This window comes from Crocuta crocuta, unplaced genomic scaffold, assembly GCF_008692635.1.
Source record: "Crocuta crocuta isolate KB4526 unplaced genomic scaffold, BGI_CrCroc_1.0 scaffold99, whole genome shotgun sequence".
Lineage (NCBI taxonomy): Eukaryota > Metazoa > Chordata > Mammalia > Carnivora > Hyaenidae > Crocuta > Crocuta crocuta.
Genome location: NW_027551560.1, coordinates 4738529 through 4762344, shown reverse-complemented (window position 1 = coordinate 4762344; position 23816 = coordinate 4738529). Strand labels below are relative to the sequence as shown.

The 23816-nt window shown below is 43.7% G+C and overlaps 1 long non-coding RNA gene across 1 annotated transcript in view; it reads left to right on the top strand.

Moving 5' to 3' along the window:
- Positions 1 to 6046: 6046 nt before the first annotated feature.
- Positions 6047 to 23816, top strand: part of LOC144219549 (uncharacterized) — a 37656-nt gene continuing 19886 nt past the window's right edge. The window contains exon 1 of the long non-coding RNA XR_013331447.1: positions 6047 to 6121. This is a non-coding gene — a long non-coding RNA (uncharacterized LOC144219549). The remainder of the gene's footprint in view (positions 6122 to 23816) is intronic.

Sequence of the window (23816 nt, the reverse complement as noted above, 5' to 3'; positions counted from 1 at the left end):
TCTCTGGCCCAGGATTTTTTTTTTTTTTAAATAAAGACAGAGATTTTAATTTTTAAGTAAACTCTTCCCTCAATGTGGGGCTCAAACTCACAACTCCAATCTCAAGAGTGGCATGCTCTTCCAACTGAGCTAGCCAGATGCCCCTCTGGCCCAGGATTTAATCATCAGAATCCTGAGCTCCAAAGAAGCTACACTCCAACAAAACAGTTTGGCTCTACCAAGGTCAAGGCCCCGGCTGGGAGAGAATGGGACCCTGACACATGGATGGGATGACTGGGTTTATGCTCCTGATAATCTTGAATGTGTAGATTCCCTCAAGTGCTCAGAGCCTGCATTCAGTGACTTATCTCTCATGGAAGAGCCAGGGCCACTGTTCTAGGGGATTATCCACCAGCACAGGGTCATATATAACAATATTTCATACCGGGGATGCACCTTAACATCAAAAGAGATGCAGGAGCAGCCTGGTGAGCATGGGGTCTGGTGGGGATATCACAGATCTGCCACTCCAGAGTTGCTGTCATGAGGAAGCATAAGGCAAACTGACAGGCTGTAAACACTCCACCTCCCTACCCCCAGATAGGATTTATGTGATATTCCTCAGGCAATCCTGGCTGCCCAAGAACAAAGGAAAGGGGTAAACAAATGGTTAACTGATGGAAATCATAGTCCTGCAGAACTTAAGTCTCCATCAGCCCTCTGTAGTGAGGTGGGAAACAAAGGCAGAGGAAATGGCAGAAAGAACTCAATTTCCTTATAACCTGCAGCCCATTGACAAATACTTAGGGGAGGCAGACTAAAAAGTTTCTCCAGAACTCCCTGCTGTCTTAACGCTAATAATTTGCTAGAGGGAAAATCACCTTAGGTTGACAATAGCTAGTCCTCTAGTATCCTGGAAGTCTTCTTTAGCATATGAAAATCTCACTGGAAACTTCCCCTGGACTTTACCTCTCCCACCCCCATAGTATATAATCAGTTTCTCTTCACGGTCCCAGGGCAGCTCTTTCTTGCCCAAGGGTCCTGTCCATGTGCTTTAATAAAATCACCTTTTTGCACCAAAGACGTCTTCAAGAATTCTTTCTTGATTGTCAACTCTGGACCCCATGAACCCCATTGTCACCAGAAAAAAAACCTCATCAGCTGGTATGGTCAAGGTTTGGAGGAGCCTGCTTCCAGGCAATACTTTGTGAGGACAGAGTGTCGTCTCTGGCTGCCGTCCACACTTTGAACCAAAAACCTTATACAATTCTGTGTCTCCATAAGCATACAAGAGTCCACAAACCCAGAGAGGAGAAGCAGCACGCTCCTGATTTCCATCATGCCTAGTGACTAACTGGGAAAGTATTTCCCATCCTGCTACTGGGTTAGAGATGTGATTGTCCCACAGGGAAGACTTCTGACAGGGGACACAGCAAGAAGATTGTCATCGAACTGCAAGCTTCAGCTGCTGCCTGAGCACTGTGAGGTCCTGTGTTCAAGACCAGTGGGTGCGGGGGGGGGGNNNNACTTAGCATCTTGGCAGAGGGGACCAGCCATCACCGTCAGGAGGCAGGGCTGCTGTCACAGAGTGACACGGTGGAGGCCAGCCAGTCCCGGGTCCCAAGTGATACTCCTTAGCTCAAATTTGACAGCAAATGGACAATAGCAACAACCCAGGCCTGAGAGGGGTTGGTGAGCCGAGGCTCAGACAGGACACCCCTCCAGGTAATCCACCAAAATGGGCAGGCGTGTTATCTGAGCATGAGGGCAATCTAGAATGGAGAGCAATGAGGAGCATGATGAGTATCAGCAGCAACCAGAGCCCACCAGAAGCATCTGCCAGTGTCTCATGTTCATGAGAGGGGAACTGGCATATCTGCACAAGTTGAAACCAGCTCAGGCATCGAGTCTCCCCCATCTGAATGTGGCTCGAAGAAAAATTCCGGTGGGATCCATGCCTCTCATGTTACCTAACACAGCTTGAGAAACTGACCAGGAGACTTACTTCCCTGGCAGTTGTCCACAGGTCCACACCCTAGACCACCGGCTTCTAGGGGAGCACTGGATGAGGTCTCCATTATGCTCCACAGTCACCTTGGGGGCCAAGACAAGGTCAGTCCCCAGTTGCACTAAGACCTTCAGTGGATGAAGGTGATGGTGACAGGGAAGGCTTCCTGGGAGCCAATGGACCAGCAATGGGGTGTGGAAGCAAGAAGGGACAAAGGAGGAAACCTACTCCATTGAGTGCCACCAAGAATACAAGGAAGGCAGGCAGACTTGTTCTGGGTTTTTTTGAAGTGGAGGGGGGCAGGGAGAAGACACTGTGATCAGGAGACTGTGTACAGGCAAGGACAGTGGTAAGAAAGGCACTGATAAGGTCAGCAGAAAAGAAAAGGCAGGGAACTGGACCAAGACATGGGTAAGGGGGAGGGAAAAAGTAGCTGAAGACCATAGGTGGTGGTGGTGAGGTGCCTGGAGGGCCTCAACTGTGCCCAAAGTGGACTGCAGGGGGCCAGCTATGTCCTCTGCAACCCCCACCCCTCACCCCCACTTTCTGGGTGGCCTGGTTACTTTCCAAATGAGGCCTGGTTACTTTCCAAATATCATGTCTGCTCTTCTTTCCACCTTCTCAGAGTCCTGTGAACATCCCTTGTGCCCAGGCCTTTGCCTTCTACCCCTTTTCTATGTGCTCACTCCTCAGTGTGGGAGGGCAGGGGTGGGTGTATGATCAGAAACATCTGGAGGAGTCCCATCCCAGCCCCCCACCTGCATCTCTATGCCTGGTCTGCGATTCCAACCATACAGACAGACCTCTCTTGGAATTCCAGCCTCTTGAAATCAATCTCCTTTTTCTCCAAAATGAACCCTTTTAGAATCTCATCTCCCGTTAGTTTTTCAGTCTCTCAAGATAGAAGCCTTGATTTGACTTTTCTTTCTCTCTCTCTTTTTTAAAGCAATGCCTCATCCAAACTGTCACAAAAATCCTGCAGCTTCTTTATTTTTCTTGACATTTTTTATTCCCTCTTACCTAGCCAAACTGTGCCCTGGGTTGCCTGCCCTATACACAGTCCCTCTCTCCATTCCTTCATCCCCATGCCCTATGGAATCTGCCAGAATCTCAGGGAGTTGATCCTAGGAATCTATTTTCAATAGCCTTCCAGGTAATCACTTAGCCTTCCACTGGTCTGGTCAGGAGTGAATATAGTATATCGTCAGGGTAGATTAGATGGTGGTCCTGTAACAAATGGATCCTGAAATTCCAGTGGCTTAGCATAATATGTCACTACTTGTTGTTCACACACATTCTCCTTTGGGTAAGGCAGCTTTCTCCTTTTTTAGCTACATCATCTGGGGCATGTGGTCCCAAAAATGCTGAGACGCGGGAGGAAATAGCTGAAAGGATGTCCCTAAGGGACAGGCCCACAATTGGGTAGAACTTGGTTATAAGATGCTCAACTGAGCTGCAAGAGAGTCTGGGAAATGCCTGTGAAGTTCTCAGGAAAAACGGTCTGTGACAGCTGGTCTCCAGGAATTGTCTGGGTTTCTTCCCCTACATGAATATGGCTGCTCCCAAGTCCCTATCAGCTCTTGAGGGGGAAGTGGCTGTTTCACAGGTGTCCTGCAATGCTGCCATCTGCACTAACCCTAAGGAGTCCCTGCTCAAAGAGCTGACAAATAGGACTCAGCCTTCTCCTCCAGTAGCCCTGGGGCCGGCTATACCCACTTCACACTTGCTAATTAGAGGGGTCTCCTGGTTCTCTGTTTCAGCTGCTTGGTTTATTCCAGGATGCTCAGAGTTTCCCCTTCACATCTCTTGAAATTTTCAGCTGAGGGAAGAACAGAACTTTCTAGAAGTTTCCTTGAAGTAAGATCATCTTATACTGACTACAGCTCTGGAAGTTGAATGGAGATGAAACAGCGAGGCTTGGAAGGTACAGCAAGTGTTGAGGAATAAACAATTATTTCTGAACTATTTTCTCCACCTTGGCTATTGAAGTAAAATTGAATTCTAAATACCCGGAATAATTAATCATGCTCTTCAAAAAGGCAGCATGATATGGCCATTAAGAGGGGGGTATTTTGTAACTACACTGCATAGGCTTGCATCGAAATTGGCTTCCCTCTCTTTAGTAGCCTGTCTTGGGCAAGTTGCTTTGCCTTACTCAACCTCAGTGTTTTCATCTGTGGAGTGGGGAAAACATTCACACATGTCTCTTTAAATGGGCTGACTACTGAATCAGTGATCACAGTAGCTGGCTTATTGGGAAGCAGTGAAAGCAAGCTCTAATCCACTCTGTTATAAAATCCTAGTCTGTGCTCACGTTCAAACATCTGTACTTTGATTTTTGGTTGATGTCTGTGAACATCGATTTCAACAACAATTCTGAGCATTTATCCTAAAAAATGTACTGTATGGATTCTTATGGAAATTCTGTGACAAAAGAATATGTCTGGTCAATGAGAAGGTGACCAGCACAAGTTGGTTGGAGAATGAAGCCCCATGACAACTTGTGAAGGGGACTCCCTATGCATCAACCACGCACATTTGTCAAGGGCAAACATTTTGTAATGTTGTCGAAAGCCGGTATAAAGCGCTTCTGTGAGGGGACTCCGTCTTTCAGGCTGTCCCCATCTGCAAAGTCCCCTGCTTTTACTTCATTTGGGGTTCCTGGCCAGGTCTGCTGCTGCCCATGAGCTTGAGAAGTGGATGGGAGAAAATGAGGGTGGGGGGTATATGCAGTGGATGCAAGTCATTGTTGCTGTGCCCATTTGCTTTTTTCCTTTCTTCTCTCAGACCCTAGGTGACAGGAACAGCAAGGAAAGGTGGAATTAAGCAAATTGAGGAGGGAGTGTGCCGGATCCATCAAATGCATTGCTTGCCAGTGGGGCGTTCATCCTCGCAAGGCATGGTGGGCTTTTTCTTTCAGGTTTTGTTCTTACATAAAGGTAATGTGGGCAGGGGGCGGGAGTGGGGGTGTCATACATAAGACATAAAGGAATAAAACAGGAGTTTGGGTAGACCCAATGGAAGGATCTTGGAGTAAATCTTTGCCTTAAAATAAATACTGACCGAATTACTTTACTTCCCAGGGGTAGGGCAGAACCGGGTGTGCAGAGACCACTTCCCACAGGCCCATAAAATGTGAGCAAACCTTTTGGACCACCAGCTCCACATTGTCTCTCTTAAAAAGTTTCTTGTTAACTGAGGGCTGCTGGAGGGGCGGTGGGTGGGGGATGGGTTAAATGGGTGATGGGCATTAAGGACAGCACTTGTTGGGATGAGCGCCAGATGTTATGTGTAAGTGATGACTCACTAAATTCTATTCCAGAAATCATTATTACACTGTATGTTAACTAGCTTGGGTTTAAATATAATTTTTTTTCTTGTTGTTGTTAAAGGTGCTCTCCCACTCACCTCAATATTTTAAAATTAAAGTTAGCCTAGGCCAGTTCTGCCCTCACAAATATCAGAACTTATCAGCTTAGTTCGACTCTGCCGAATCCCAAATAGCTGCAGTATGTATTTTCTCCTTTCAATTATGTTCTCGCTTCCCATTCTGATTATTGCAAGTTATGCAAATCAAGCTCGAGAAGAGATTTAATTTAATCAACCATGGGCTTGCTTGCACCGATTTGAATATTAGCTGTCGTCTATATGTAAATGACCAGAGAGAGGGAAACTTGTTGCTATAAGAGGTGACCAATTCCTGATGGCATTCTTGCTGGCTAACCTTGTGCCAGATCTCAAGGTCAGGCTCAAAATCAAAGTGGTTGTGGGAGTTTGTCTGTGCTCTCCGGAGGGAGACACTCCAGCTACCAGGTCTGTGCCTGGGTGATTAAAGACCAGCTGTGTTTGTAGATACTGTCAGGAAGACCTCCATCTTGCCTGTTATTTATGGTTTCTGAGAGAAAAGATGGAAGGAGAGAGACGGGGAGAGAGGGGGGTTGTTTCTTTTTACCAAGAACTCTCCATTCACTCAAATGAAGCGACATTCTTTGCATTCCAGATGGGGAAAGCAGCTAAGGTATCCATCCCCTGAGGGAAAAAAAGGCTGTTTGGAGCTGTGAGCAATCGAGGAGGAGAAAGAAACTCTGTCCAAGTCGCACAAAGGAACCAGGGGAGAGAAACCACCAGCACCAAGTGAGTTCTCAGCAAACAAGGTAGCAGAGGACAAACTCAGAAGGTTCCTTGGTGGCTGGGTGTGGGGGAGGGGGGAGGGCACCCCTCTGGCTGACCACAAACAAAATACTCATCTCTTTGAAGCACTAACACTGCTTTTTGTTGGGGAGGAAGAGGCAAGGGAGGGGCGTTCCAGGGTAATAAACACACTATCTGCTTATCTGGAAGGTGCCGGCCCAGTTTCAAGTCACAGATGTTGTTTTGTTTTGAAAAAGCCAGAGACAGGATCTTCATAGGAGAGCTGACCAAATCCCAGAATTGATTCTTCTTCCTCTTCACCCCTCCCCCCCTCACTAAACTGGGTCAGGGAGAGAGTTTCATATTTTTGTTGTTCTTGCTACATTGCCAGCAGAGAAGTAAGATGATTGGCTGAGACTTGGAACTTAACAATTAACGTTAAATACAGGCAGCTGGCTGTGTTTTGATTAAAAGCCACAATCAAGAAATCTGGCAATCTGGAATTTTGAGTTGGCTGAAGCTTGGGGTTTTTTTGTTTGTTCCTTTTTTTTTTTTTTTTTACCTCTATTTGCACAATTGCTAATTCTGGGGCCTTTTCCTTTACTGTCCCTACTGTTTTTCATGTTTAAAAGCTTGGCAAAAATCCTCTGAAGTCACGCAAGGTGCCTTGGGGTCTGAAACAGCTAAGGTGTGCTGTGTTGCCACCCACGTGATTTGCAGTTTCTGCTCTATTTGACGGACAAGAACACCGAAGACAAGGGTCTGTTTGTTGGCACAATGCTTAATTCTTTTTTTCCTCTTCAATTAATTGCTCATAAATGGGAAAACAAAACAACTCAAATCCACTCCTTTTAGTGCCAGGGCCTGTCTGAAGTCTGCATTTTGTTGCTTCGAGGGCCGCCTTGTGGCAGACAGCTGTATTTATAATTTGGAGGTCAAGGATGGATTCCTTTGGAAAATGTGTTACCCATTTGGTTAATGTGTCAATGTGTCAACGTGACTTTAGACTTCCTGGTTATAAGATATAAGTGTGATGACCAATACTCAGTTTCCACTAGGAAAACAGTCCATAAAATACCCTATAGTAGGCAAAATGAATTGTGATGTGTATGTAAATCTATGCACTGCTATGAACCATATAAAGAAAATCCAGGTTTTGTAGTTCATATAAGGCACCTGCATCTCCTTACCAGTCCCCATGTGTTGGAGATGGGGTGGGGTGGTGGGAAAGACAGAGGAGCCCCTGTTTACTAGCTGCTGCCCTCTAGATGATATCTGGCTATATGAGAGACTGATGTGACCTTGGGGAAGTGAAGAAGGAGAACTTGGGCCCCTGGGCATTGGCCCAATATCTTCTAGTTGTAGATGCTTTGGACCATTCTCTGGGCACCTGAGGAGGTAATTGACCTTTCTGACTTTCTGGGTATCATGCTGGAAATGCCTCACAAATCATTGTGCTCCACAGACCCCACGGCTCCTTCACAGTGACCTTTGGCTGACAGAGGCTCTCTTATGACTTCTGGATCTCTCTACTAAGGAATCTTCTCAGTCTTGTGCAGACCATTCATAGGCACTGGGGTACCAGTAACATGTTCTCAGGCTAACTATGTAGACATTTTATCCACCATTGCTATTGGTAGTCCTACTGTGTTGGGGGTGCTCCTTAAAGACATGCTTGGGGATTATCAGGTTCCCCATCTCTATGGACCTGGATGTGGGAGTGGAGAGGAGACATTGAGAATGCTGGCAATCAACCCCTTTACTCTGTTTCTAATCTCTTTCTTTCCAGTCTCCTTCAAGGGGAGAACGTTCTTCTCTCTTCTGTATATTATAGATTTCCCTTCCATCACAACTTTTTTTTAAGTTTATTTATTTTTGGGAGGGAGAGAGTGTGAGCAGGAAAGATGCAGAGAGAGAGAATCCTAAGCAGCCTTTGCAGAGCCCAATGTGGGACTTGAACTCATGAACAGTGAGATCAGGACCTGAGTGAAACCAAGAGTCAAGAGTCAGATGCTTAACTGACTGAGCCACCCAGGTGCCCCTCCATCACATCTGATATCTTATGGCCTAAGGGATATTCTGTTATCTTATGGCCTATAGGATATTTTCTATCCTTTGACCCACAGCCCACTTGGAGAAGCAATTTTGCCAAGCCTGGCTTAGACACTCACAGAATTGTCAAAACTATCAGATTTCTAGGGACTCAAAAATACAATTTTTGTAGTCAAACCAGATATTTCACTCTTTCTTTTTGTGCATTTTTGATGTAATTATTCTGATCCTTCTCAGAGGCAAATGGATGCTTCTGGCAGAATTGGGAGACAGCATATATTGGGAAATGCAAATTGAAAAGCACATCGATGTCTTTCAATAAAACATTGTCTTCATGCCATTAATGTTATTATTCATTCTACAAATGCAAACTTCTCAGTTTAGAAGGAAACTTGGAAGGTACAGTACAGGGCATCAGTATTACTTCCTACTTCCTTTTTTTTTTTTTTTTAAGTTTATTTATTTTGAGAGAGACAGAGACAGCACGTGTGGGAGAGAGAGAGAATCCCAAGCAGGCTCTGCTTGGGCACTGTCAGTACAGAGCCTGATGTGGGGCTCAAATCCATGAACCGTGAGATCATCCCCTCAGCAGAAACCAAGAGTCAGATGCTTAACCAACTGAGTCGCCTAGGTGCTCTCAGTATTACTTACTCTTTTTTTTTTTTTAATGTTTTTAAAATTTATTTCTGAGAGAGAGAGAGAGAGAGAGACAGCATGAGCAGGGGAGGGTCAGAGAGAGAGGGAGACAGAATCTGAAACCGGCTCCAGGCTCTGGGCTGGCTGTCAGCACAGAGCCCGATGCTGGCTTGAACCCATGAACCGTGAGATCATGACCTGAGCTGAAGTCGGACACTTAACCGACTGAGCCACCTAGGCGCCCCTCAGTATTACTTCCTCTTAATGCTTTTCCCCTGACTTGACCACACTCAGATCAATTAATATTTGATTTGGCATGGACAGCCTCCTTAGGAAGCCGAAATGCAAGAGTAGAAGCTGGTGCATTTTAATGCGGACCTAAGTTCCCATGGCAAAGAGGGGAGTCTGCAAAGCCAGTTTTCTTGACAATCCAGTCTGAACAAGGAAGGAGTATTAACTCTTTTTAAACAAAAGCATCTTTATTATGTATTCCTTTCAAAATCCTTCAAGGTTCCCCAGGGGATGCAAATTGAACCAGAAACTTTCAGGTCCCCGTCTACCCCTGCAGATGCAGTTACCATTACCCTCTGGCAGATTGCTTGTAGGCACACAGACTGTTTTCTGGGTCACCCTGGCATGCTTTGTCCCTTGCGGCTACCCTACTCTGAACATCTATTTATTTTCTCTGCTACTGAGATTTAATTCGTCCTTCCAGGTCCAATTCAAATCCCTTCTCTTTTGTGAAACTTGCCTTAGCAGATCAACCTCTCCCTCCTTTGCATTTCTTGAAGCCAGTGGTTTTTCACCTGTGGTGAGCATCTGAATTGCCTGGCAAGCATTTTACAGGCATGTTCTAGCCTCAGAGTCAGAGAATCCAATTCACTTGCTCTGCAATTGGGTCTTCGTAGTTCTGAGACCATTCCTGGTTAAGAATCCGGGCTGAAGTTTAAACTCTATCTCCTTCTGCTCCATTCTGTTCCGTCTTTATCAGCCATGGCTTGCCCCGTTACCTCTTTGTATGTAATGAAGTGTCTGGGCAGGGTCTGCTAGATCAACCATCAGATTGATGGTCCTCAGAGCTGATGGTCCTCACTGTCCCCCGAGTCCTCTGCATGTCCCGGACACAGCAGCCTTCTGCCTGTTCATGGAATGCTCTAGGAATGCCAGGATGTTACAGGACACTAAAATTCCTGGACACTTTTCCTTGATTTACAATGTGGGAAAGAGCAGAGGCTTTTCATACCGTTAGATTTCAGACATGGAGAGCCCTCTGGTGGTCTGTAGGATAAAACAACCAAATTCCTGAAAGAAAAATCACCAAGGAGGAAGAAGTATTGATTCATTAAACACTTATTTGTTCAACACCTATTATGTGTCGGACAGTGCATTGGAGGTACATGATAAGAAACAGCCCACTGTCTCCCTCATTCCAGTGCAGCATGAGAGGGAACAGACAATAAAGATGCAACTAAGCACACAAGGCAATTTCAGATCACGATGTGGGCTCTGAAGAGCGGCAGGTGCACCAGAGGAAGAAGCCCCCGGGTGAAGGAGGGAAGACTGGGTCTCCTTTTGAAGGTCAAGGTAGTCTCTTGCATTGTCCCCTCCAAGCCTACAGACTCATCCTTAGATTGCTGGAACTCTAATGGAGGACAGGCCATGAAGGAAAAGACAGTGTTACTAGCCACTAAATAATGGGGCTATGAGACCTTTCTCTAAAAGCTGGACAGAAGATTGACAGAGGCTAGTTCCCAGGAGAATAAAGGCAGGGGTATGCACAGGGCTATGGGGCATGAAGGTTCGGGGTCTGGAGGTGATTGCAAGCAATGTGGGCCAAAATCCCAGACCAGGAAATTGACAGCAGTTATGAGGCAACAGGCTGGTAAGCCAGGAGGACCCTGGAGCAGAGGAACTATAGAGATATCTGTAAAGCTGCACCTCTGAACCCACCTTCTCAGAATCCTAGCAGGAAAGGGGCCTAGAAGGGGCCCTGGGCTCTCAGGCCCCCAGTGCATTCAGCATTGCGACCTCCAGTAAATGTTCCTGGAAATAGTCAGCAGTCACAGCTGGTGAGCACTCAGAGTGAGAGTTCAGTGTGAGAGTCAGTGAATGTGTTGGCTTGGCTGTGCCCCCTGACCCTGAAGCCTGGCCCACTCTCTCTATTGTAAGTACTCTGAGGATAAGGATTCTGTATTCAGCTCCAAGCAAATTGTCTCTCAATGTAGGAAGTAGCAATTCAGAAAATACTTACTGGTTCCTATCTGACTGTTCTGACCTTGGGCTTTGTTTTTTGTCTCTTATCTGAAGAAGCATTAAAGGAAAGACTGGCATGTGAATCAGACTGATATGAGTAAATAGATGTTTGATGAAATTAAGATTTTTTTTCTTCCTGATTCTCCTGCAAGCATGATTTAGACAATTTGTAATTATATCTGAGGAGGAATTAAATAATTATGAGATACAAATGAGCTTAAAATTATGATTTTTGGGATCAAATGCACACAACTGCTCAAATGGTTGGAGACCTGCCCAAAGTTTGTGTTTTGGTTATCTTGTATTTTGTGACAAGCCACCTTAAAACTAAGTGATTTAAAACAACGATTTCAAAAGGATATATGTGCCCCTATGTTTATTGCAACATGATTTATAATAGTCAAGATATGGAAGCAGCCCAAGTATCCACTGATGAATCAATGGAGAAAGAAGATGTGGTATAATATAATGTATAAATAATATAATAATAATAATAATAATAATATTCAGTGGAATATTATTCGGCCATAAAAAATGAGGTCTTGCATTGCAACAACCTGGATAAATCTAGAAGGTATAATGCTAAGTGAAATACATCAGACAGAGAAAGACAAATATCAGATGATTTGTTTATACGTGGAATCTAAAAAAACAAGACAAATAAGAAAGTAGCAGAAAGAAAGAAAGAATAAAAGAAAGAAAGGGGGGGAGGTAGGGAGAGAGGGAGGGAGGGGGGGAGGGGGGAAGGAAGGAAGGAAGGAAGGAAGGAAGGAAGGAAGGAAGGAAGGAAAGCAGAAACTCTTAAATACAGAGAACAAACTAATGTTGCCAGAGAAGAGGTAGGTGGGGGGTGAAATAGGTAAAGCAGATTAAGAGGTAATCGCTTCCAGTTATAAAATAAATAAGTCACTTACACTTAGAGAAACTGAGTAATGTATAGAATTGTTGAATCAATATGCTGTACACTTGAAGCTAATACAACATTGTATGTTAATTATACTTCATTTTTATTTTTATTTTTTATGTTTATTTTTGAGAGAGAGAGAGCAGGGGAGGAGCAGAGAGAGAGAAGGAGACACAGAATCTGAGGCAGGCCTCAGGCTCTGAGCTGTCAGCACAGAGCCCAATGTGGAGCTTGAACTCACGTATTGCAAAATCAAGACCTGAGTTGAAGTCAGATGCTCAATTGACTTAGCCACCCAGGCACCCCTACACTTCAATTTTGAAAAGGAAAAGAAAAGAAATACCTGAATTGTAAGATAGACAAAATTTTGTTATGTTTCCTAATTCTACAAGTTGACTGAGAGCTCACTTAAAGAAGCTTCTAGTCCACATGATTTTGGCTGGGGCTGCAATCATTTGGGTGCTTTGTTGCAGTGAAATGTCTAAAACGGCTATTTCATAGATCTGGCCATTGGTGGTGGCTGTTGACTTGGGCTTTAGTTCTTGTTCATGTGGCCCTCTTCTTAAACACAGCTTGGACTTCCTAATAGCATGGCCACTCGGTCTCAAGGAGAATGTTCAAGAGTATGGGAACAGAAGTTGCTGGATTCACTTTTACCACATTCTGTTTGTCAAAGTATTCAGTGGGCCATCCCAGATTTAAAAGGAGGGGACATAAACTCTACTGTTAATGTGAAAATGACATGAATGTGTACGAAGTCTCCATCTTTGGACACTATCTCCCAGGTGTGCCCTCTGACCACCACAATTTACATCCATCCCACATGCAAAACATGCTTATTTCCTCCTTTTCTAAAATGCTTAAAATATCTTTTATTTATTTTTGAGAGAGAGATAGAGACAGCGTGAGCAGGGGAGGGTCAGAGAGAGAGGGAGATACAGAATCTGAAGACAAGCTCCAGGCTCTGGAAGGAACAGAGGTAGCTGTTAGCACAGAGCCTGATGCGGGGCTTGAACCCACAAACCATGAGATCATGACCTGAGCTGAAGCCAGATGCTTAAACGACTAAGCCATCCAGGCACCCCTCATTTCTTCCTTTTTACCCTCCACTTGGCATTAGGGAATTAGCTCAAAGTCCGGGATCACTAACAAAATCAGGTTTGGGTGTGGATGGGGGTCCTCAGGTACAGTATCTTTGCCGTGGTTTCACAGGTGTAGAGTCTTATAAATCAAAGACACTATCTGCCCCCCACACACCCACCTTGCAGTGTGAGAAAGGGACAATATAACTGCAGGAAGTACAACATTAAAAATAGCTTTCACTCGTCCATAGTAATTCTGAAATCCCACCATGCATTTGTTGACAGGTTTTTTTATTTTTCAAAAATTAGAAAAACGGGTGCCTGGGTGGCTCAGTTGGTTAAGTGTCTGACTCTTGGTTATAGCTCTGGCATAATCTCACAGTTCCTGGGATCAAGCCCCAAGTCGGGCTCTGTGCTGACAGTGTGGAGCCTGCTTGGGATTCTCTCTCTCCCTCTCTCTCTGTCCTTCTCTGCTCACTCAAGTCCTCTCTCTCTTTCTCTCTCTCAAAATAAACTTTTAAAAAATGTTTAAATAAAAAAAAGTCCTTAAAAAAAGATGTTCTCCTATGACTCTTGACTCAACCCACTGAATCGTCCTTTCTTTTCCATTGGAAATGACCTGTGCTTGCATCTGAACAGCTTTCTCAACCTTTTTCCTTACCATAAGAGGGTAGGGGCCCAGAAATCTCTTCTCATTTTGAGTGTTTCTATTCCTTTTGGTACAAATTAGCAGTATAATTTGGTACAAACAAGAAGTATAATTCTTCTAAAAACTTTATAGATTTCCTGTGTATCAAATTATCAAATTCACGCCATTAGGTCCATTAGGTGAACTTCCTAGCCCATTGGTGCTTGGAGACAGGCACCTCCTAAACCTTGGAATGCATCCTTCCACAGTAAGGATGCTGTGGAAAAACTCCCTCTTCATTCTCAGAAGTCCTACTGCCTGGATAAGAAGGTCTTCAGACACCATCTTACATCTTTCTGTGGTCTTAAGAAGGTCTTACAGCTGCATTCTTTATTTGAACTTTACTCCGAGACCATATTTTACTTGCAGAAACTTGGGCTTAATCTTTGCCTTAAGCCAATCTTCCTTTGACAACTTTTTCTTGTCTCTAAGGGACTCTCTGTGTGTTTTCTAAATTCTGTTCCCAAATAGAATGGTCATTTCTTGGGGGCTCATTTCTTCCTTTCCTCAGAGGCCACTGGAAGAAACTAGCTGTTCCTTTGAACGTTCTGCCTAGAAATCTCTAGAGCCAGGTGCTGTTTGTTAGTCACCTGTTCTAGCCATTGCTGCAGACAAGGAATCCCAAGTCTTAGTGTGTTGCCAAACCTTGATGTGGATTGTCTTTTCCTCAGCCTCCAGTGGTAACTTCCTCACTCACTCTTTTCTGGCTCCACCTGTGGTTTCTTGGAGGCCTGCCTGGCCCTTGCCTGCCACTGAATCCCAAAGCTAAAGCTGCATATTTTTGGTTTCTGTTACAATACTCCAGGTTTTGTTTTAGTTTTCATTGCTGCAGAATAAACCCTAAACAAAATAAGCCTTAAAACTTAATGCCTTAAAACAGCATCCAGATAACTACCTCTAGGAGTCCTGTAAGCTGAATGGACTTGGCATGGTAGCTGAGACTGCAAAGAGAGGTGGTAGCTGGGACTGCGGTCCTCTGAGGGCTGTGTAGGAATGAAAACTTCGGGGTGGCTCACTCACATATCCGGCAGTTGGTGCTGGATGCTGGCTAGGAGCTCAGTTAGTCTGTTGACCAAGGACCTCAATTCTCTTCTGTATGGGCCTCACATGTAGTTGTACAGATGTCCTCAAAACTCAGTGCCTGAGTTCCAAGAAGGAGTGTTCAACAAGGAAGGAGGTACATGTTGCTAGTTGAAGGTCTGGGTTCCAAATTCTCTTCTGGCATATTTGAGCCAGCAGAGCAAGGGGACGGCCCAGATTGAAAGAGAGAGAAATAAAGCCTGCCTGGCTGTGGGTAAGTGGCTTGCACACACTGTGAGGGGAAACCGGAGGGGATACAGGCCACCTTTGGAAACAAGCAGGGCTGGGAGTAATGATTGCCTCTTGCAATAAAGAGTCAGATGGAATAGGGTGCTTCTTTTCTCTTGTGAAGGAGATAGGCCTCACATTTCTAGAGCCTTCTGATCATTTTTCCTCCTGATTCATTCTGCACTCCAAAGTCATGTGTTAATACTTCCCATTCAAGCAATAGATATTTTAGTATCTACTGAGAATGCCATGTAAAAAAATATGATGTTTCCTTCTGTTGGGCAGTAATTCTTGGAAAAAAGTTGGAAAATAGGTATTGAACCGTGAAGCAAAGTTGAATTTAACATTGGTGTGCAATATAAAGAGTCACAATGGGGTTCCTTTCTTTTTTTAAAAAATTTTTTTAATGTTTTATTTATTTCTGAGAGAGAGAGGGGGGGGGCAGCGTGAGCAGGGAAGGGTCAGAGAGAGAGGGAGATACAGAATGTGAAGCAGGCTCCAGAGTCTGAGCTGGTTGTCAGCACAGAGCCCCGATGTGGGACTCAAACCCACAAACCACGAGATCATGACCTGGGCTGAAGTCAGACGCTTAATCTACTGAGCCACCCAGGCACCCCTCCTTTCTTCTAAATATCATTCCTGTAAATTGTTGCAGATTCTCTGGCTGATCGTGACCAGGGTCTGGTCTGTGAGGAGTACAGCTGTCCCTAAAACACACTCATTTCGTTTCAGTGTGTGTCTTTTCTTCTCCCTCCTCTTCTTCTTCGTTTTTAAAGATTAATGTGCTATAAGAATTCAAGCAGTTCAGGGGCACCTGGATGGCTCAGAGGGTTAAGCATCAGACTTCTGCTCAGGTCGTAATTACACAGTTCACGAGTTCGAGCCCTGTATCATGTGTTGGTCTCTGTGCTGACAGCTCAAAGCCTGGAGGCCACTTCAGATTCTGTGTCTCCCGCTTTCTCTGCCCTTTCCCCACTTGAGGTCTGCCTCTCCCTTTCTCAAAAATAAACATTAAAAACTAAAAAAAAATTCAAACAGTACAGAATGACATAAAATTAAAAAAAAATCTCTCTGCTTAAGCCCCACCTCCTTCAAAAACCCAACACCACTTTCTATAGACAGTCAATAGTTTCTGGTGTCAGATCTATTGGTGGTTGCCAGCAGAAATAAATTGAATATATTCATACCTCTTTCTATTTTTTATTTTTTTGTTATTATTTTTTTAAATGTTTTATTTATTTCTAGGAGAGAGAGAGAGAGAGACAGCATGAGCAGGGGAGGGTCAGAGAGAGAGGGAGTCACTGGCTCCAGGCTCTGAGCTGGCAGTCAGCACAGAGCCTGACGCGGGGCTCGAACCCATGAACCGCGAGATCATGACCCAAGCGAAAGTCAGACGCCCAACCGACTAAGCCACCCAGGCGCCCCCTCTTTCTATTTTTTAAATAGTTTATTGTCATGTTGGTTTCCATAGAACACCCATGGCTTATCCCAACAAGTGCCCTCCTCCATACCCGTCACCCCCCTCCCCCTCTCGCCACCCCTATCAGCCCTCAGTTTGTTCTCAGCATTCAAGAGTCTCTCATGGTTTGCCTCCCTCCCTCTCCCCAACTATTTTTCCTCTTCTCCCCCATGGTCCTCCATTAAGTTCCTACTAATCCACCTATATGTGCAAACATTTGGTAGCTGTCCTTCTCTGCCTGACTTATTTCACTCAGCATAACACCCTCAAGGTCCATCCATGTTGCTACACATGGCCAGATTTCATTCTTTCTCATTGCCATGTAGTATTCCTTTGTATAGATAAACCACATCTTCTTGATCCATTCATCAGTTGGTAGACACTTAGGCTCTTTCCATGTTTTGGCTACTGTTGAGAGTGCTGCTATGAACATTGGGGTACATGTGCCCCTATGCATCAACACTCCTGTATCCCTTAGATAAATTCCTAGCAGTGCTATTGCTGGGTCATAGGGGAGTTCTATTGTTAATTTTTTGAGGAAACTCCACACTGTTTTCCAGAGGGGCTGCACCAGTTTACATTCCCACCAGCAGTGTAGGAGGGTGTCTGTTTCTCCACATCCTCGCCAGCATCTAGAGTCTCCTGATTTGTTCATTTTAGCCACTCTGACTGGCGTGGGGTGGTATCTCAGTTTGGTTTTGATTTGTATTTCCCTGATGAAGACGGATGCTGAGCATCATTTCATGTGTCTGTAGGCCATCTGGATGTCCTCTTTGGAGAAGTGTCTGTTCATGTCTTCTGCCCATTTCTTCATGGGATTATTTCTTTCGGGTGTGGAGTTTGGGGAGTTCCTTATAGATTTTGGATACTAGCCCTTTATCTGATATGTCATTTGCAACTATCTGCTCCCATTCTGTCAGTTGCCTATTAGTTTTATTGATTATTTCCTTTCCCGTGCAGAAGCTTTTTATCTTAATGAGGTCCCAAGAGTTAATGTTTGCGCTTGATTCTCTTGCCTTTGGGGATGTGTCAAGTAAGAAATTGCTGCAGTTGAGGTCAAGGAGGTTGTTTCCTGCTCTATCCTCTAGGGTTTTGATGGTTTCCTGTCTCACATTCAGGTCCTTTATCCATTTTGAGTTTATTTTTGTGTATGTATACCTCTTTCTTGATTGGTAAATTTAAACAGTGTTTATTGTGTCCTCATTGGAAAGCAGTTGTTCCCAAATTTTAGTGTGTATTAGAAACCTCTTGAAGGTTTTTAAAATAAGCCCAGAGTGTCTAATTCAGCAGGTCTGGGAACGAGGCTAAGGATTTGCATTTCTAGCAGTTTACCAGGTGATGCTGTTGCTTTTGTCTGGGACTGCATTCTGACCTCTGTCATGAAGAATAACATTCTTTGTTATTGACATACACTACACCCTCTTCTCCTCTCTTGGTATCTATTTTTCTTAATTACATATATTTTAATTCTAGTGTTTATTTTCATGTGAAATAAAAATATACATGTTTATTTCTGGATTGGATATCTTTAGACCATATTCGTTGACAGCCAGCATTATAAAAGGTAAGCAAATATGGGAATTACTTCCATTTTATAATTTTGTTACCATTATAAGTATATCTGCTGGGAAAATTACATAATGTTTTACTTATTTTTAAGATAGAGAGTCAGGGGAGGGACAGAGAGAGAGGAGGAGAGAGTATCTGAAGTGGGCTTTGCGCTGACAGCAGCAAGCCCAATGCGGGGCTTGAAACCATGAACTGTGAGATCATGATCTGAACTGAAGTTGGATGCTCAGTCGACTGACCATCCACGTGCCCCAGGAAAATTGCATTTTTAACCATTTGGTGCTGCTATAGAGAAATGCAATTCATTTTTACATTTTACTCTTATATCCAGTCACCTTGCTAATCCTTTAGTGATTCTAATTCTTCTAAGATTGTGCATGTTGATACCTGCAGTACTAATTCATTCACTTTCACTGTTGTGTATTTCATTTTCTGGTTATACCACACACTGATAATCCATTCTCATACTAATGGTTGGTTAGGAGTTCAGATAGTCTCCACTGCCTCCTCCTGTTTCTCCTTCAACTTTTTCTTCACTGTAACTTAATAATAATACAATAAAATTTTAGCACTTGTGTCCCTGTATGATTTCTCTCTACCAACATATGCCAGGGAGTGAAAGTACTGGGCTGGGGAAACTCAGATACTTTTTATGTATGTACAGCTTAGAACCTGTTGGTCTCACCTGTTATTTCTGGTGATTGACATGGTGACCAGCTCAGCAAGAGCTCCAGTGATTTTGCACAAGCTTCCCTCCTGTCTCTGATCCCTGCCTCTGGCTTCTAGTCCAGGACTGAGAAGTGGGCACATCAGAGACTTGCTCAGTGTACATGTGTGGGGGAGTCGATGCCCATAAGGCAAGCCTTTGGTGCTGGGACACAGAGACCAGTGGAAGAACCTTCTACTTTCTCCCTTAGGATTAACTGCCTTGTAGTTTGGCCTTTAGAAGGGTGATCTCATTAGACCCAGCAGCCAGTAGCATCCCCTGCTGATGCCCCCTCTTTCCTGCTTCACTTTGATTACTTTGAAGAGACTGCTTATCCTTGGTAGGGGCCGGGGCGGGGAAGGGGAGGCGGGGTGGCACTAGGGGCGGATATGTGTGTGTAAGACCAGCGTCTGCATGGGCTGATCTCTCTCTGCCTCATGGGACTGCTTTGAAGTATTCTTATAAGAGGGTGGGAGGAGCATAGACAGCTGCTGGAGAGACTACTCACAATCAACTGAGGTCTGGGGACTTAAGTGACACTGTAAATGCTGCACATAGGAGTGTCGGCATTACTTCCCTAGGCTTTATATCTGGGGTTCCAACAATGAGAGTTGGTGCTTGCAGAGATCCTGGTTTAGGGATTGGCTTGTTGCAGTGAAAATCAGGTAGGATTTTACCTGTATATTCTGGAGGTTGAAATGGATGTGACTTGGATGGCCATTACTGGCTTAGATTAGTGAACAGTGTCAGGGCAGATGGCTTAATAAGGCCTGATTCTGCCCACTTGACAGTTGGCATAATTGGCCCAGTGAGTGGGTTGTATTATAGTCTATAGCTTGATCATTCATGGTGCGCTATTCACTGAGATCCTACTGCATACCTGGTACTGCTCTAAGTGCTTTAAAAATATCAACTAAGCTAATCCTCATAAAGACACTGTAAGATGCATTATTAACCCATTTTATAGTTGAGGAAATTGAGGCACAGAGAGGCTCAGTATTGTAACTCAAGTCCCACAGAGGTTGAGCCCTATTTGGACTCAGGAAGTCTACACCTGTGCCCATCCTTTTAAGCAGTGCACTTTGCTGCACTGATTCTCTCTCTCTCTTGAAAGAGAGACCAAGAGATATCATGCCTGCATGAGCAGGGGAGGGAGCAGAGAGAGAGAGAGAGAGAATCTTATTATTATTTTTTGCTTAAAGCAGTAACACATGCTTTTCTTTCTTTTCTTATTTATTTATATTTTAATTTATATTGAAGTTACCACATAGTACAACAATGATTTCAGGAGTACAATCCAGTGATTCATCCCCTATGTATAATGCCCAGTGATCATCCCAACAAGTCTCTTCCTTAATGCCTTTTGCCCATTTAGCTCATCCCTCCCACCCCAAAACTCTCCAGCAACCCTCAGGTTGTTCTCTACATTTAAGGGTCCCTTATGTTTTTTTGTGTTTTTTTTTTTAATGTTTTATTTATTTCTAGGAGAGAGAGAGAGAGACAGCGTGAGCAGGGGAGGGTCAGAGAGAGAGGGAGTCACAGACTGAAACAGGCTCCAGGCTCTGAGCTGGCAGTCAGCACAGAGCCCGATGCGGGGCCCGAACCCACGAACCGCGAGATCATGACCTAAGCGAAAGTCGGACGCTTAACCGACTAAGCCACCCAGGCGCCCCTAGGGTCCCTTATGTTTTGTCCCCCCACCCGTTTTCATATTATTTTTGCTTCCTTCCCTTATGTTCATCTGTTTTGTATCTTAAATTCCTCATATGAGTGAAGTCATGTTATTTGTCTTTCTCTGACCGATTAATTTCACTTAGTGTAGCAGCATCCAATTGCATCCACGTTGTTGCAAATGGCAAGGTTTCATTCCTTTTGATTGCTGAGTAATACTATATATATATTTGATTGCTGAGTTGTACACACACACACACACACACACACATATACACACACCACATCTTCTTTATCCATTCATCTGTTGATGGACATTTGGGCTTTTTCCATACTTTGGCTATTGTTGATAGTGCTGCTACAAACATTGGGGTACATGTGCCCCTTTGAAACAGCATACCTGTAACCTTTAGATAAATACATAGTGGTGCAATTGCTGGGTCGTAGGGTAGTTCATTTTTAATTTTTGAGGAACCTCCATACTGGTTTCCAGAGTGGCTGCACCAGTTTGCATTCTCATTAGCAGTGCAACACGGTTCCCCTTTCTCCACATCCTTGCCAACATCTGTTGTTGCCTGAGTTGTTCATGTTAGCCATTCTGACTGGTGTGAGGTGGTATCTCATTGTGGTTTTGATTTGTATTTCCCTGATGATGAGTGACGTTGAGCATCTTTTCATGTATCTGTTGGCCATCTGGATGTCTTCTTTGGAGAAATGTCTATTCATGTCTTTTGTCCATTTTTTCACTGGATTATTTGGTTTTTGGGTGTTGAGTTTGATAAGTTCTTTATAGATTTTGGACACTAACCCTTTATCTGGTATGTCATTTGCAAATAAAGAGAGAATCTTAAGCAGGCTTCATGTTGATGCAGGGCTTGATCCCATTACCCTGGGATCATGACCTGAACCAAAATCAATAGTCAGGCGCTCAACGGACTGAGCCATCCGGGTGCCCCACACATTGATTCTCTTGTTACTGCTTCTTCCTTCCCTCCTTCCCTTCCTTCCTTTTTCTTTTTCATGTCAGATTTGTTGAGGTATAATTAACATATGGTTGTAGTATATTACGTTACATTATAATGAACAAATGATTAATGGTACCATAATCAAGATGCAGACATTTTCATCACCCTAAGAAGTTCACTGCATCTTTTCCACCCCCAACCTCTGGCAACCACCCATCAGTTCTCCCTGTGGTTTTGCTTTGTGGAGGGTGTCACATGAATAAAGTCAAAGTTAAGAGTATGTAGTCTTTTGAACAGACTTCGCTTGCTGAGCATAATGATGCACATAAGATTTTCCCAGGTTGTTGCACGTACTGGTGGCTTGTTTCTGTTTACGACTGAGGAGTAGTCAGTCCATTGTGTGATTGTGAATCAGTTTGTTAATCCATTTGCCAGTTGATGGATATTTGGATTATTTCCAGGTTTTGGTGACTATGAAGAAAACCACTATAAATCTTTGCCTCCAGATATTTGTATGGACCAGTATTTTCAATATCTTGGGTAAAATGCCCAGCAGTGGGATAGCTGGGTCATATGATAAGTGAAAATTTAACTTTGTAATAGTCAAACTGCTTTTTGAAAAAGGTTGTACTAGTTTTAAAAATATTTTATTTTCTTTTTCTGAGTAATTTCCATACACAACATGGGGCTTGAACTCACAACCCCGAGATGAAGAGTCTCACTCTCCATCGACTGAGGCAACCAGCCAGGAACCCCAAGGCTGTGCTAGTTTGCATTTTCACCAGCAATGTGTAGTTTTGCCAGTTGCTCTACTTTTTTTCAGCACACATTATAGTCAAGTTTAAGGAAGAGTTTTAGCTAGTCTAATAGATACATAGTGGTATTTCATTATGGTTTTAATATGTATTTCCCTCATGATTAATGATGTTGAACATGCTTTAATGGGCTTATTTGTTATCTATCTTTTTTGGAACGTTTTCTTATATAAGATTTCATTTTCATTAATCATATGCTTGTTTTTTTTAATGTTTATTTAATTTTGAGAGAGAGAGACAGAGACAGAGCATGAGTTGGGGAGGGGCAGAGAGAGAGGTAGATAGAATCTGAAACAAACAAGTTCCTGGCTCTGAGCTCTCTGCACAGAGCCCAACAAGGGGCTCGAACCCATTAACCATGAGATCATGACCTGAGCTGAAGTCTGATGCTCAACTGACTGAGCCACCCAGGTGTTCCATCATAGGCTTATTAATAAGTGTTATTAATTTCAACTCTACAAATGGATGTTCACATACAATTTAAAATTTTTGTTTCTAATTGTTAGGGAGAATGCAGAATTGTTTGGTAGTTAGAGACAGGAGCAGGGTTCCAGCTGCAGCTCAGTGCCTTACTTGCCATTTTTTGTTAACTCTTGGATGATTATTCATTTTGGGATGAATCTTGAGAGTGGTGGAAGGCTCCCTAGAAATGGTATTTAGTATCAGAATGAGTGAGGTGATTAGGGGCATTTATTTCATGTTAGGGGATAATGTTGTAACAGAGCTGTGTATGAATATTATAAAGGTGGCGAGTGTTATAGTGACATAAATAGCTAAGTTTAGATTTGTTATTGTAAGATAATATAGTATGATATTTGTTATTCAACCTATATGGACGATTGAAGTGTATGCTAGGATACACAACTTTTCACAGTTGTGTTTCGTTGAGCCCTCCTCATCCTCCAATTAATACTGACATGATAGCTATTGTTAGAAGTATATTAGGATTGGGGCGCCTGGGTGGCTTATTCGGTTAAGCGTCCGACTTTCGCTTAGGTCATGATCTCGTGGTTCGTGGGTTTGAGCCCCGTGTCGGGCTCTGTGCTGACTGCCAGCTCAGAGCCTGGAGCCTGTTTCAGTCTGTGACTCCCTCTCTCTCTGACCCTCCCCTGCTCACGTTGTCTCTCTCTCTCTCTCTCCTAGAAATTAAAAAAAAAAAAAAGTATATTAGGATTAATGGTGGGCAAAATTTGGTAGAGGGTGGATAGTGGTGTGATTTTTTATTTTTTTTTTTGTCATCAATAAAATTAGGTCTGAGGATAGGGAGATTCCTTCTGTGACTTCAGGAACTCAGAAGTGAAACGGAGCCAAGCCCAGTTTTATTGCTTAAAGCAGTGGTTATTATAATCGAAGCTATGGGGTTGAGATTTTTTTTATATCATGAGTTACTAGCCCTCTGGCAAATTGTCATGAAAGTAGGGGCTGTTTCCTATCTGTAAAGTGAGAATAAGAGCATCTACTGTAAAGAGTTATGGTGAGGGTAGTATGATATGATCCATGTGATGTATGTAGCACAATGATTGACCCATAGTAAGTACTGTGTAAGTGTTAGCTACCATCACCACCACCACTACCAACACCATCATCACT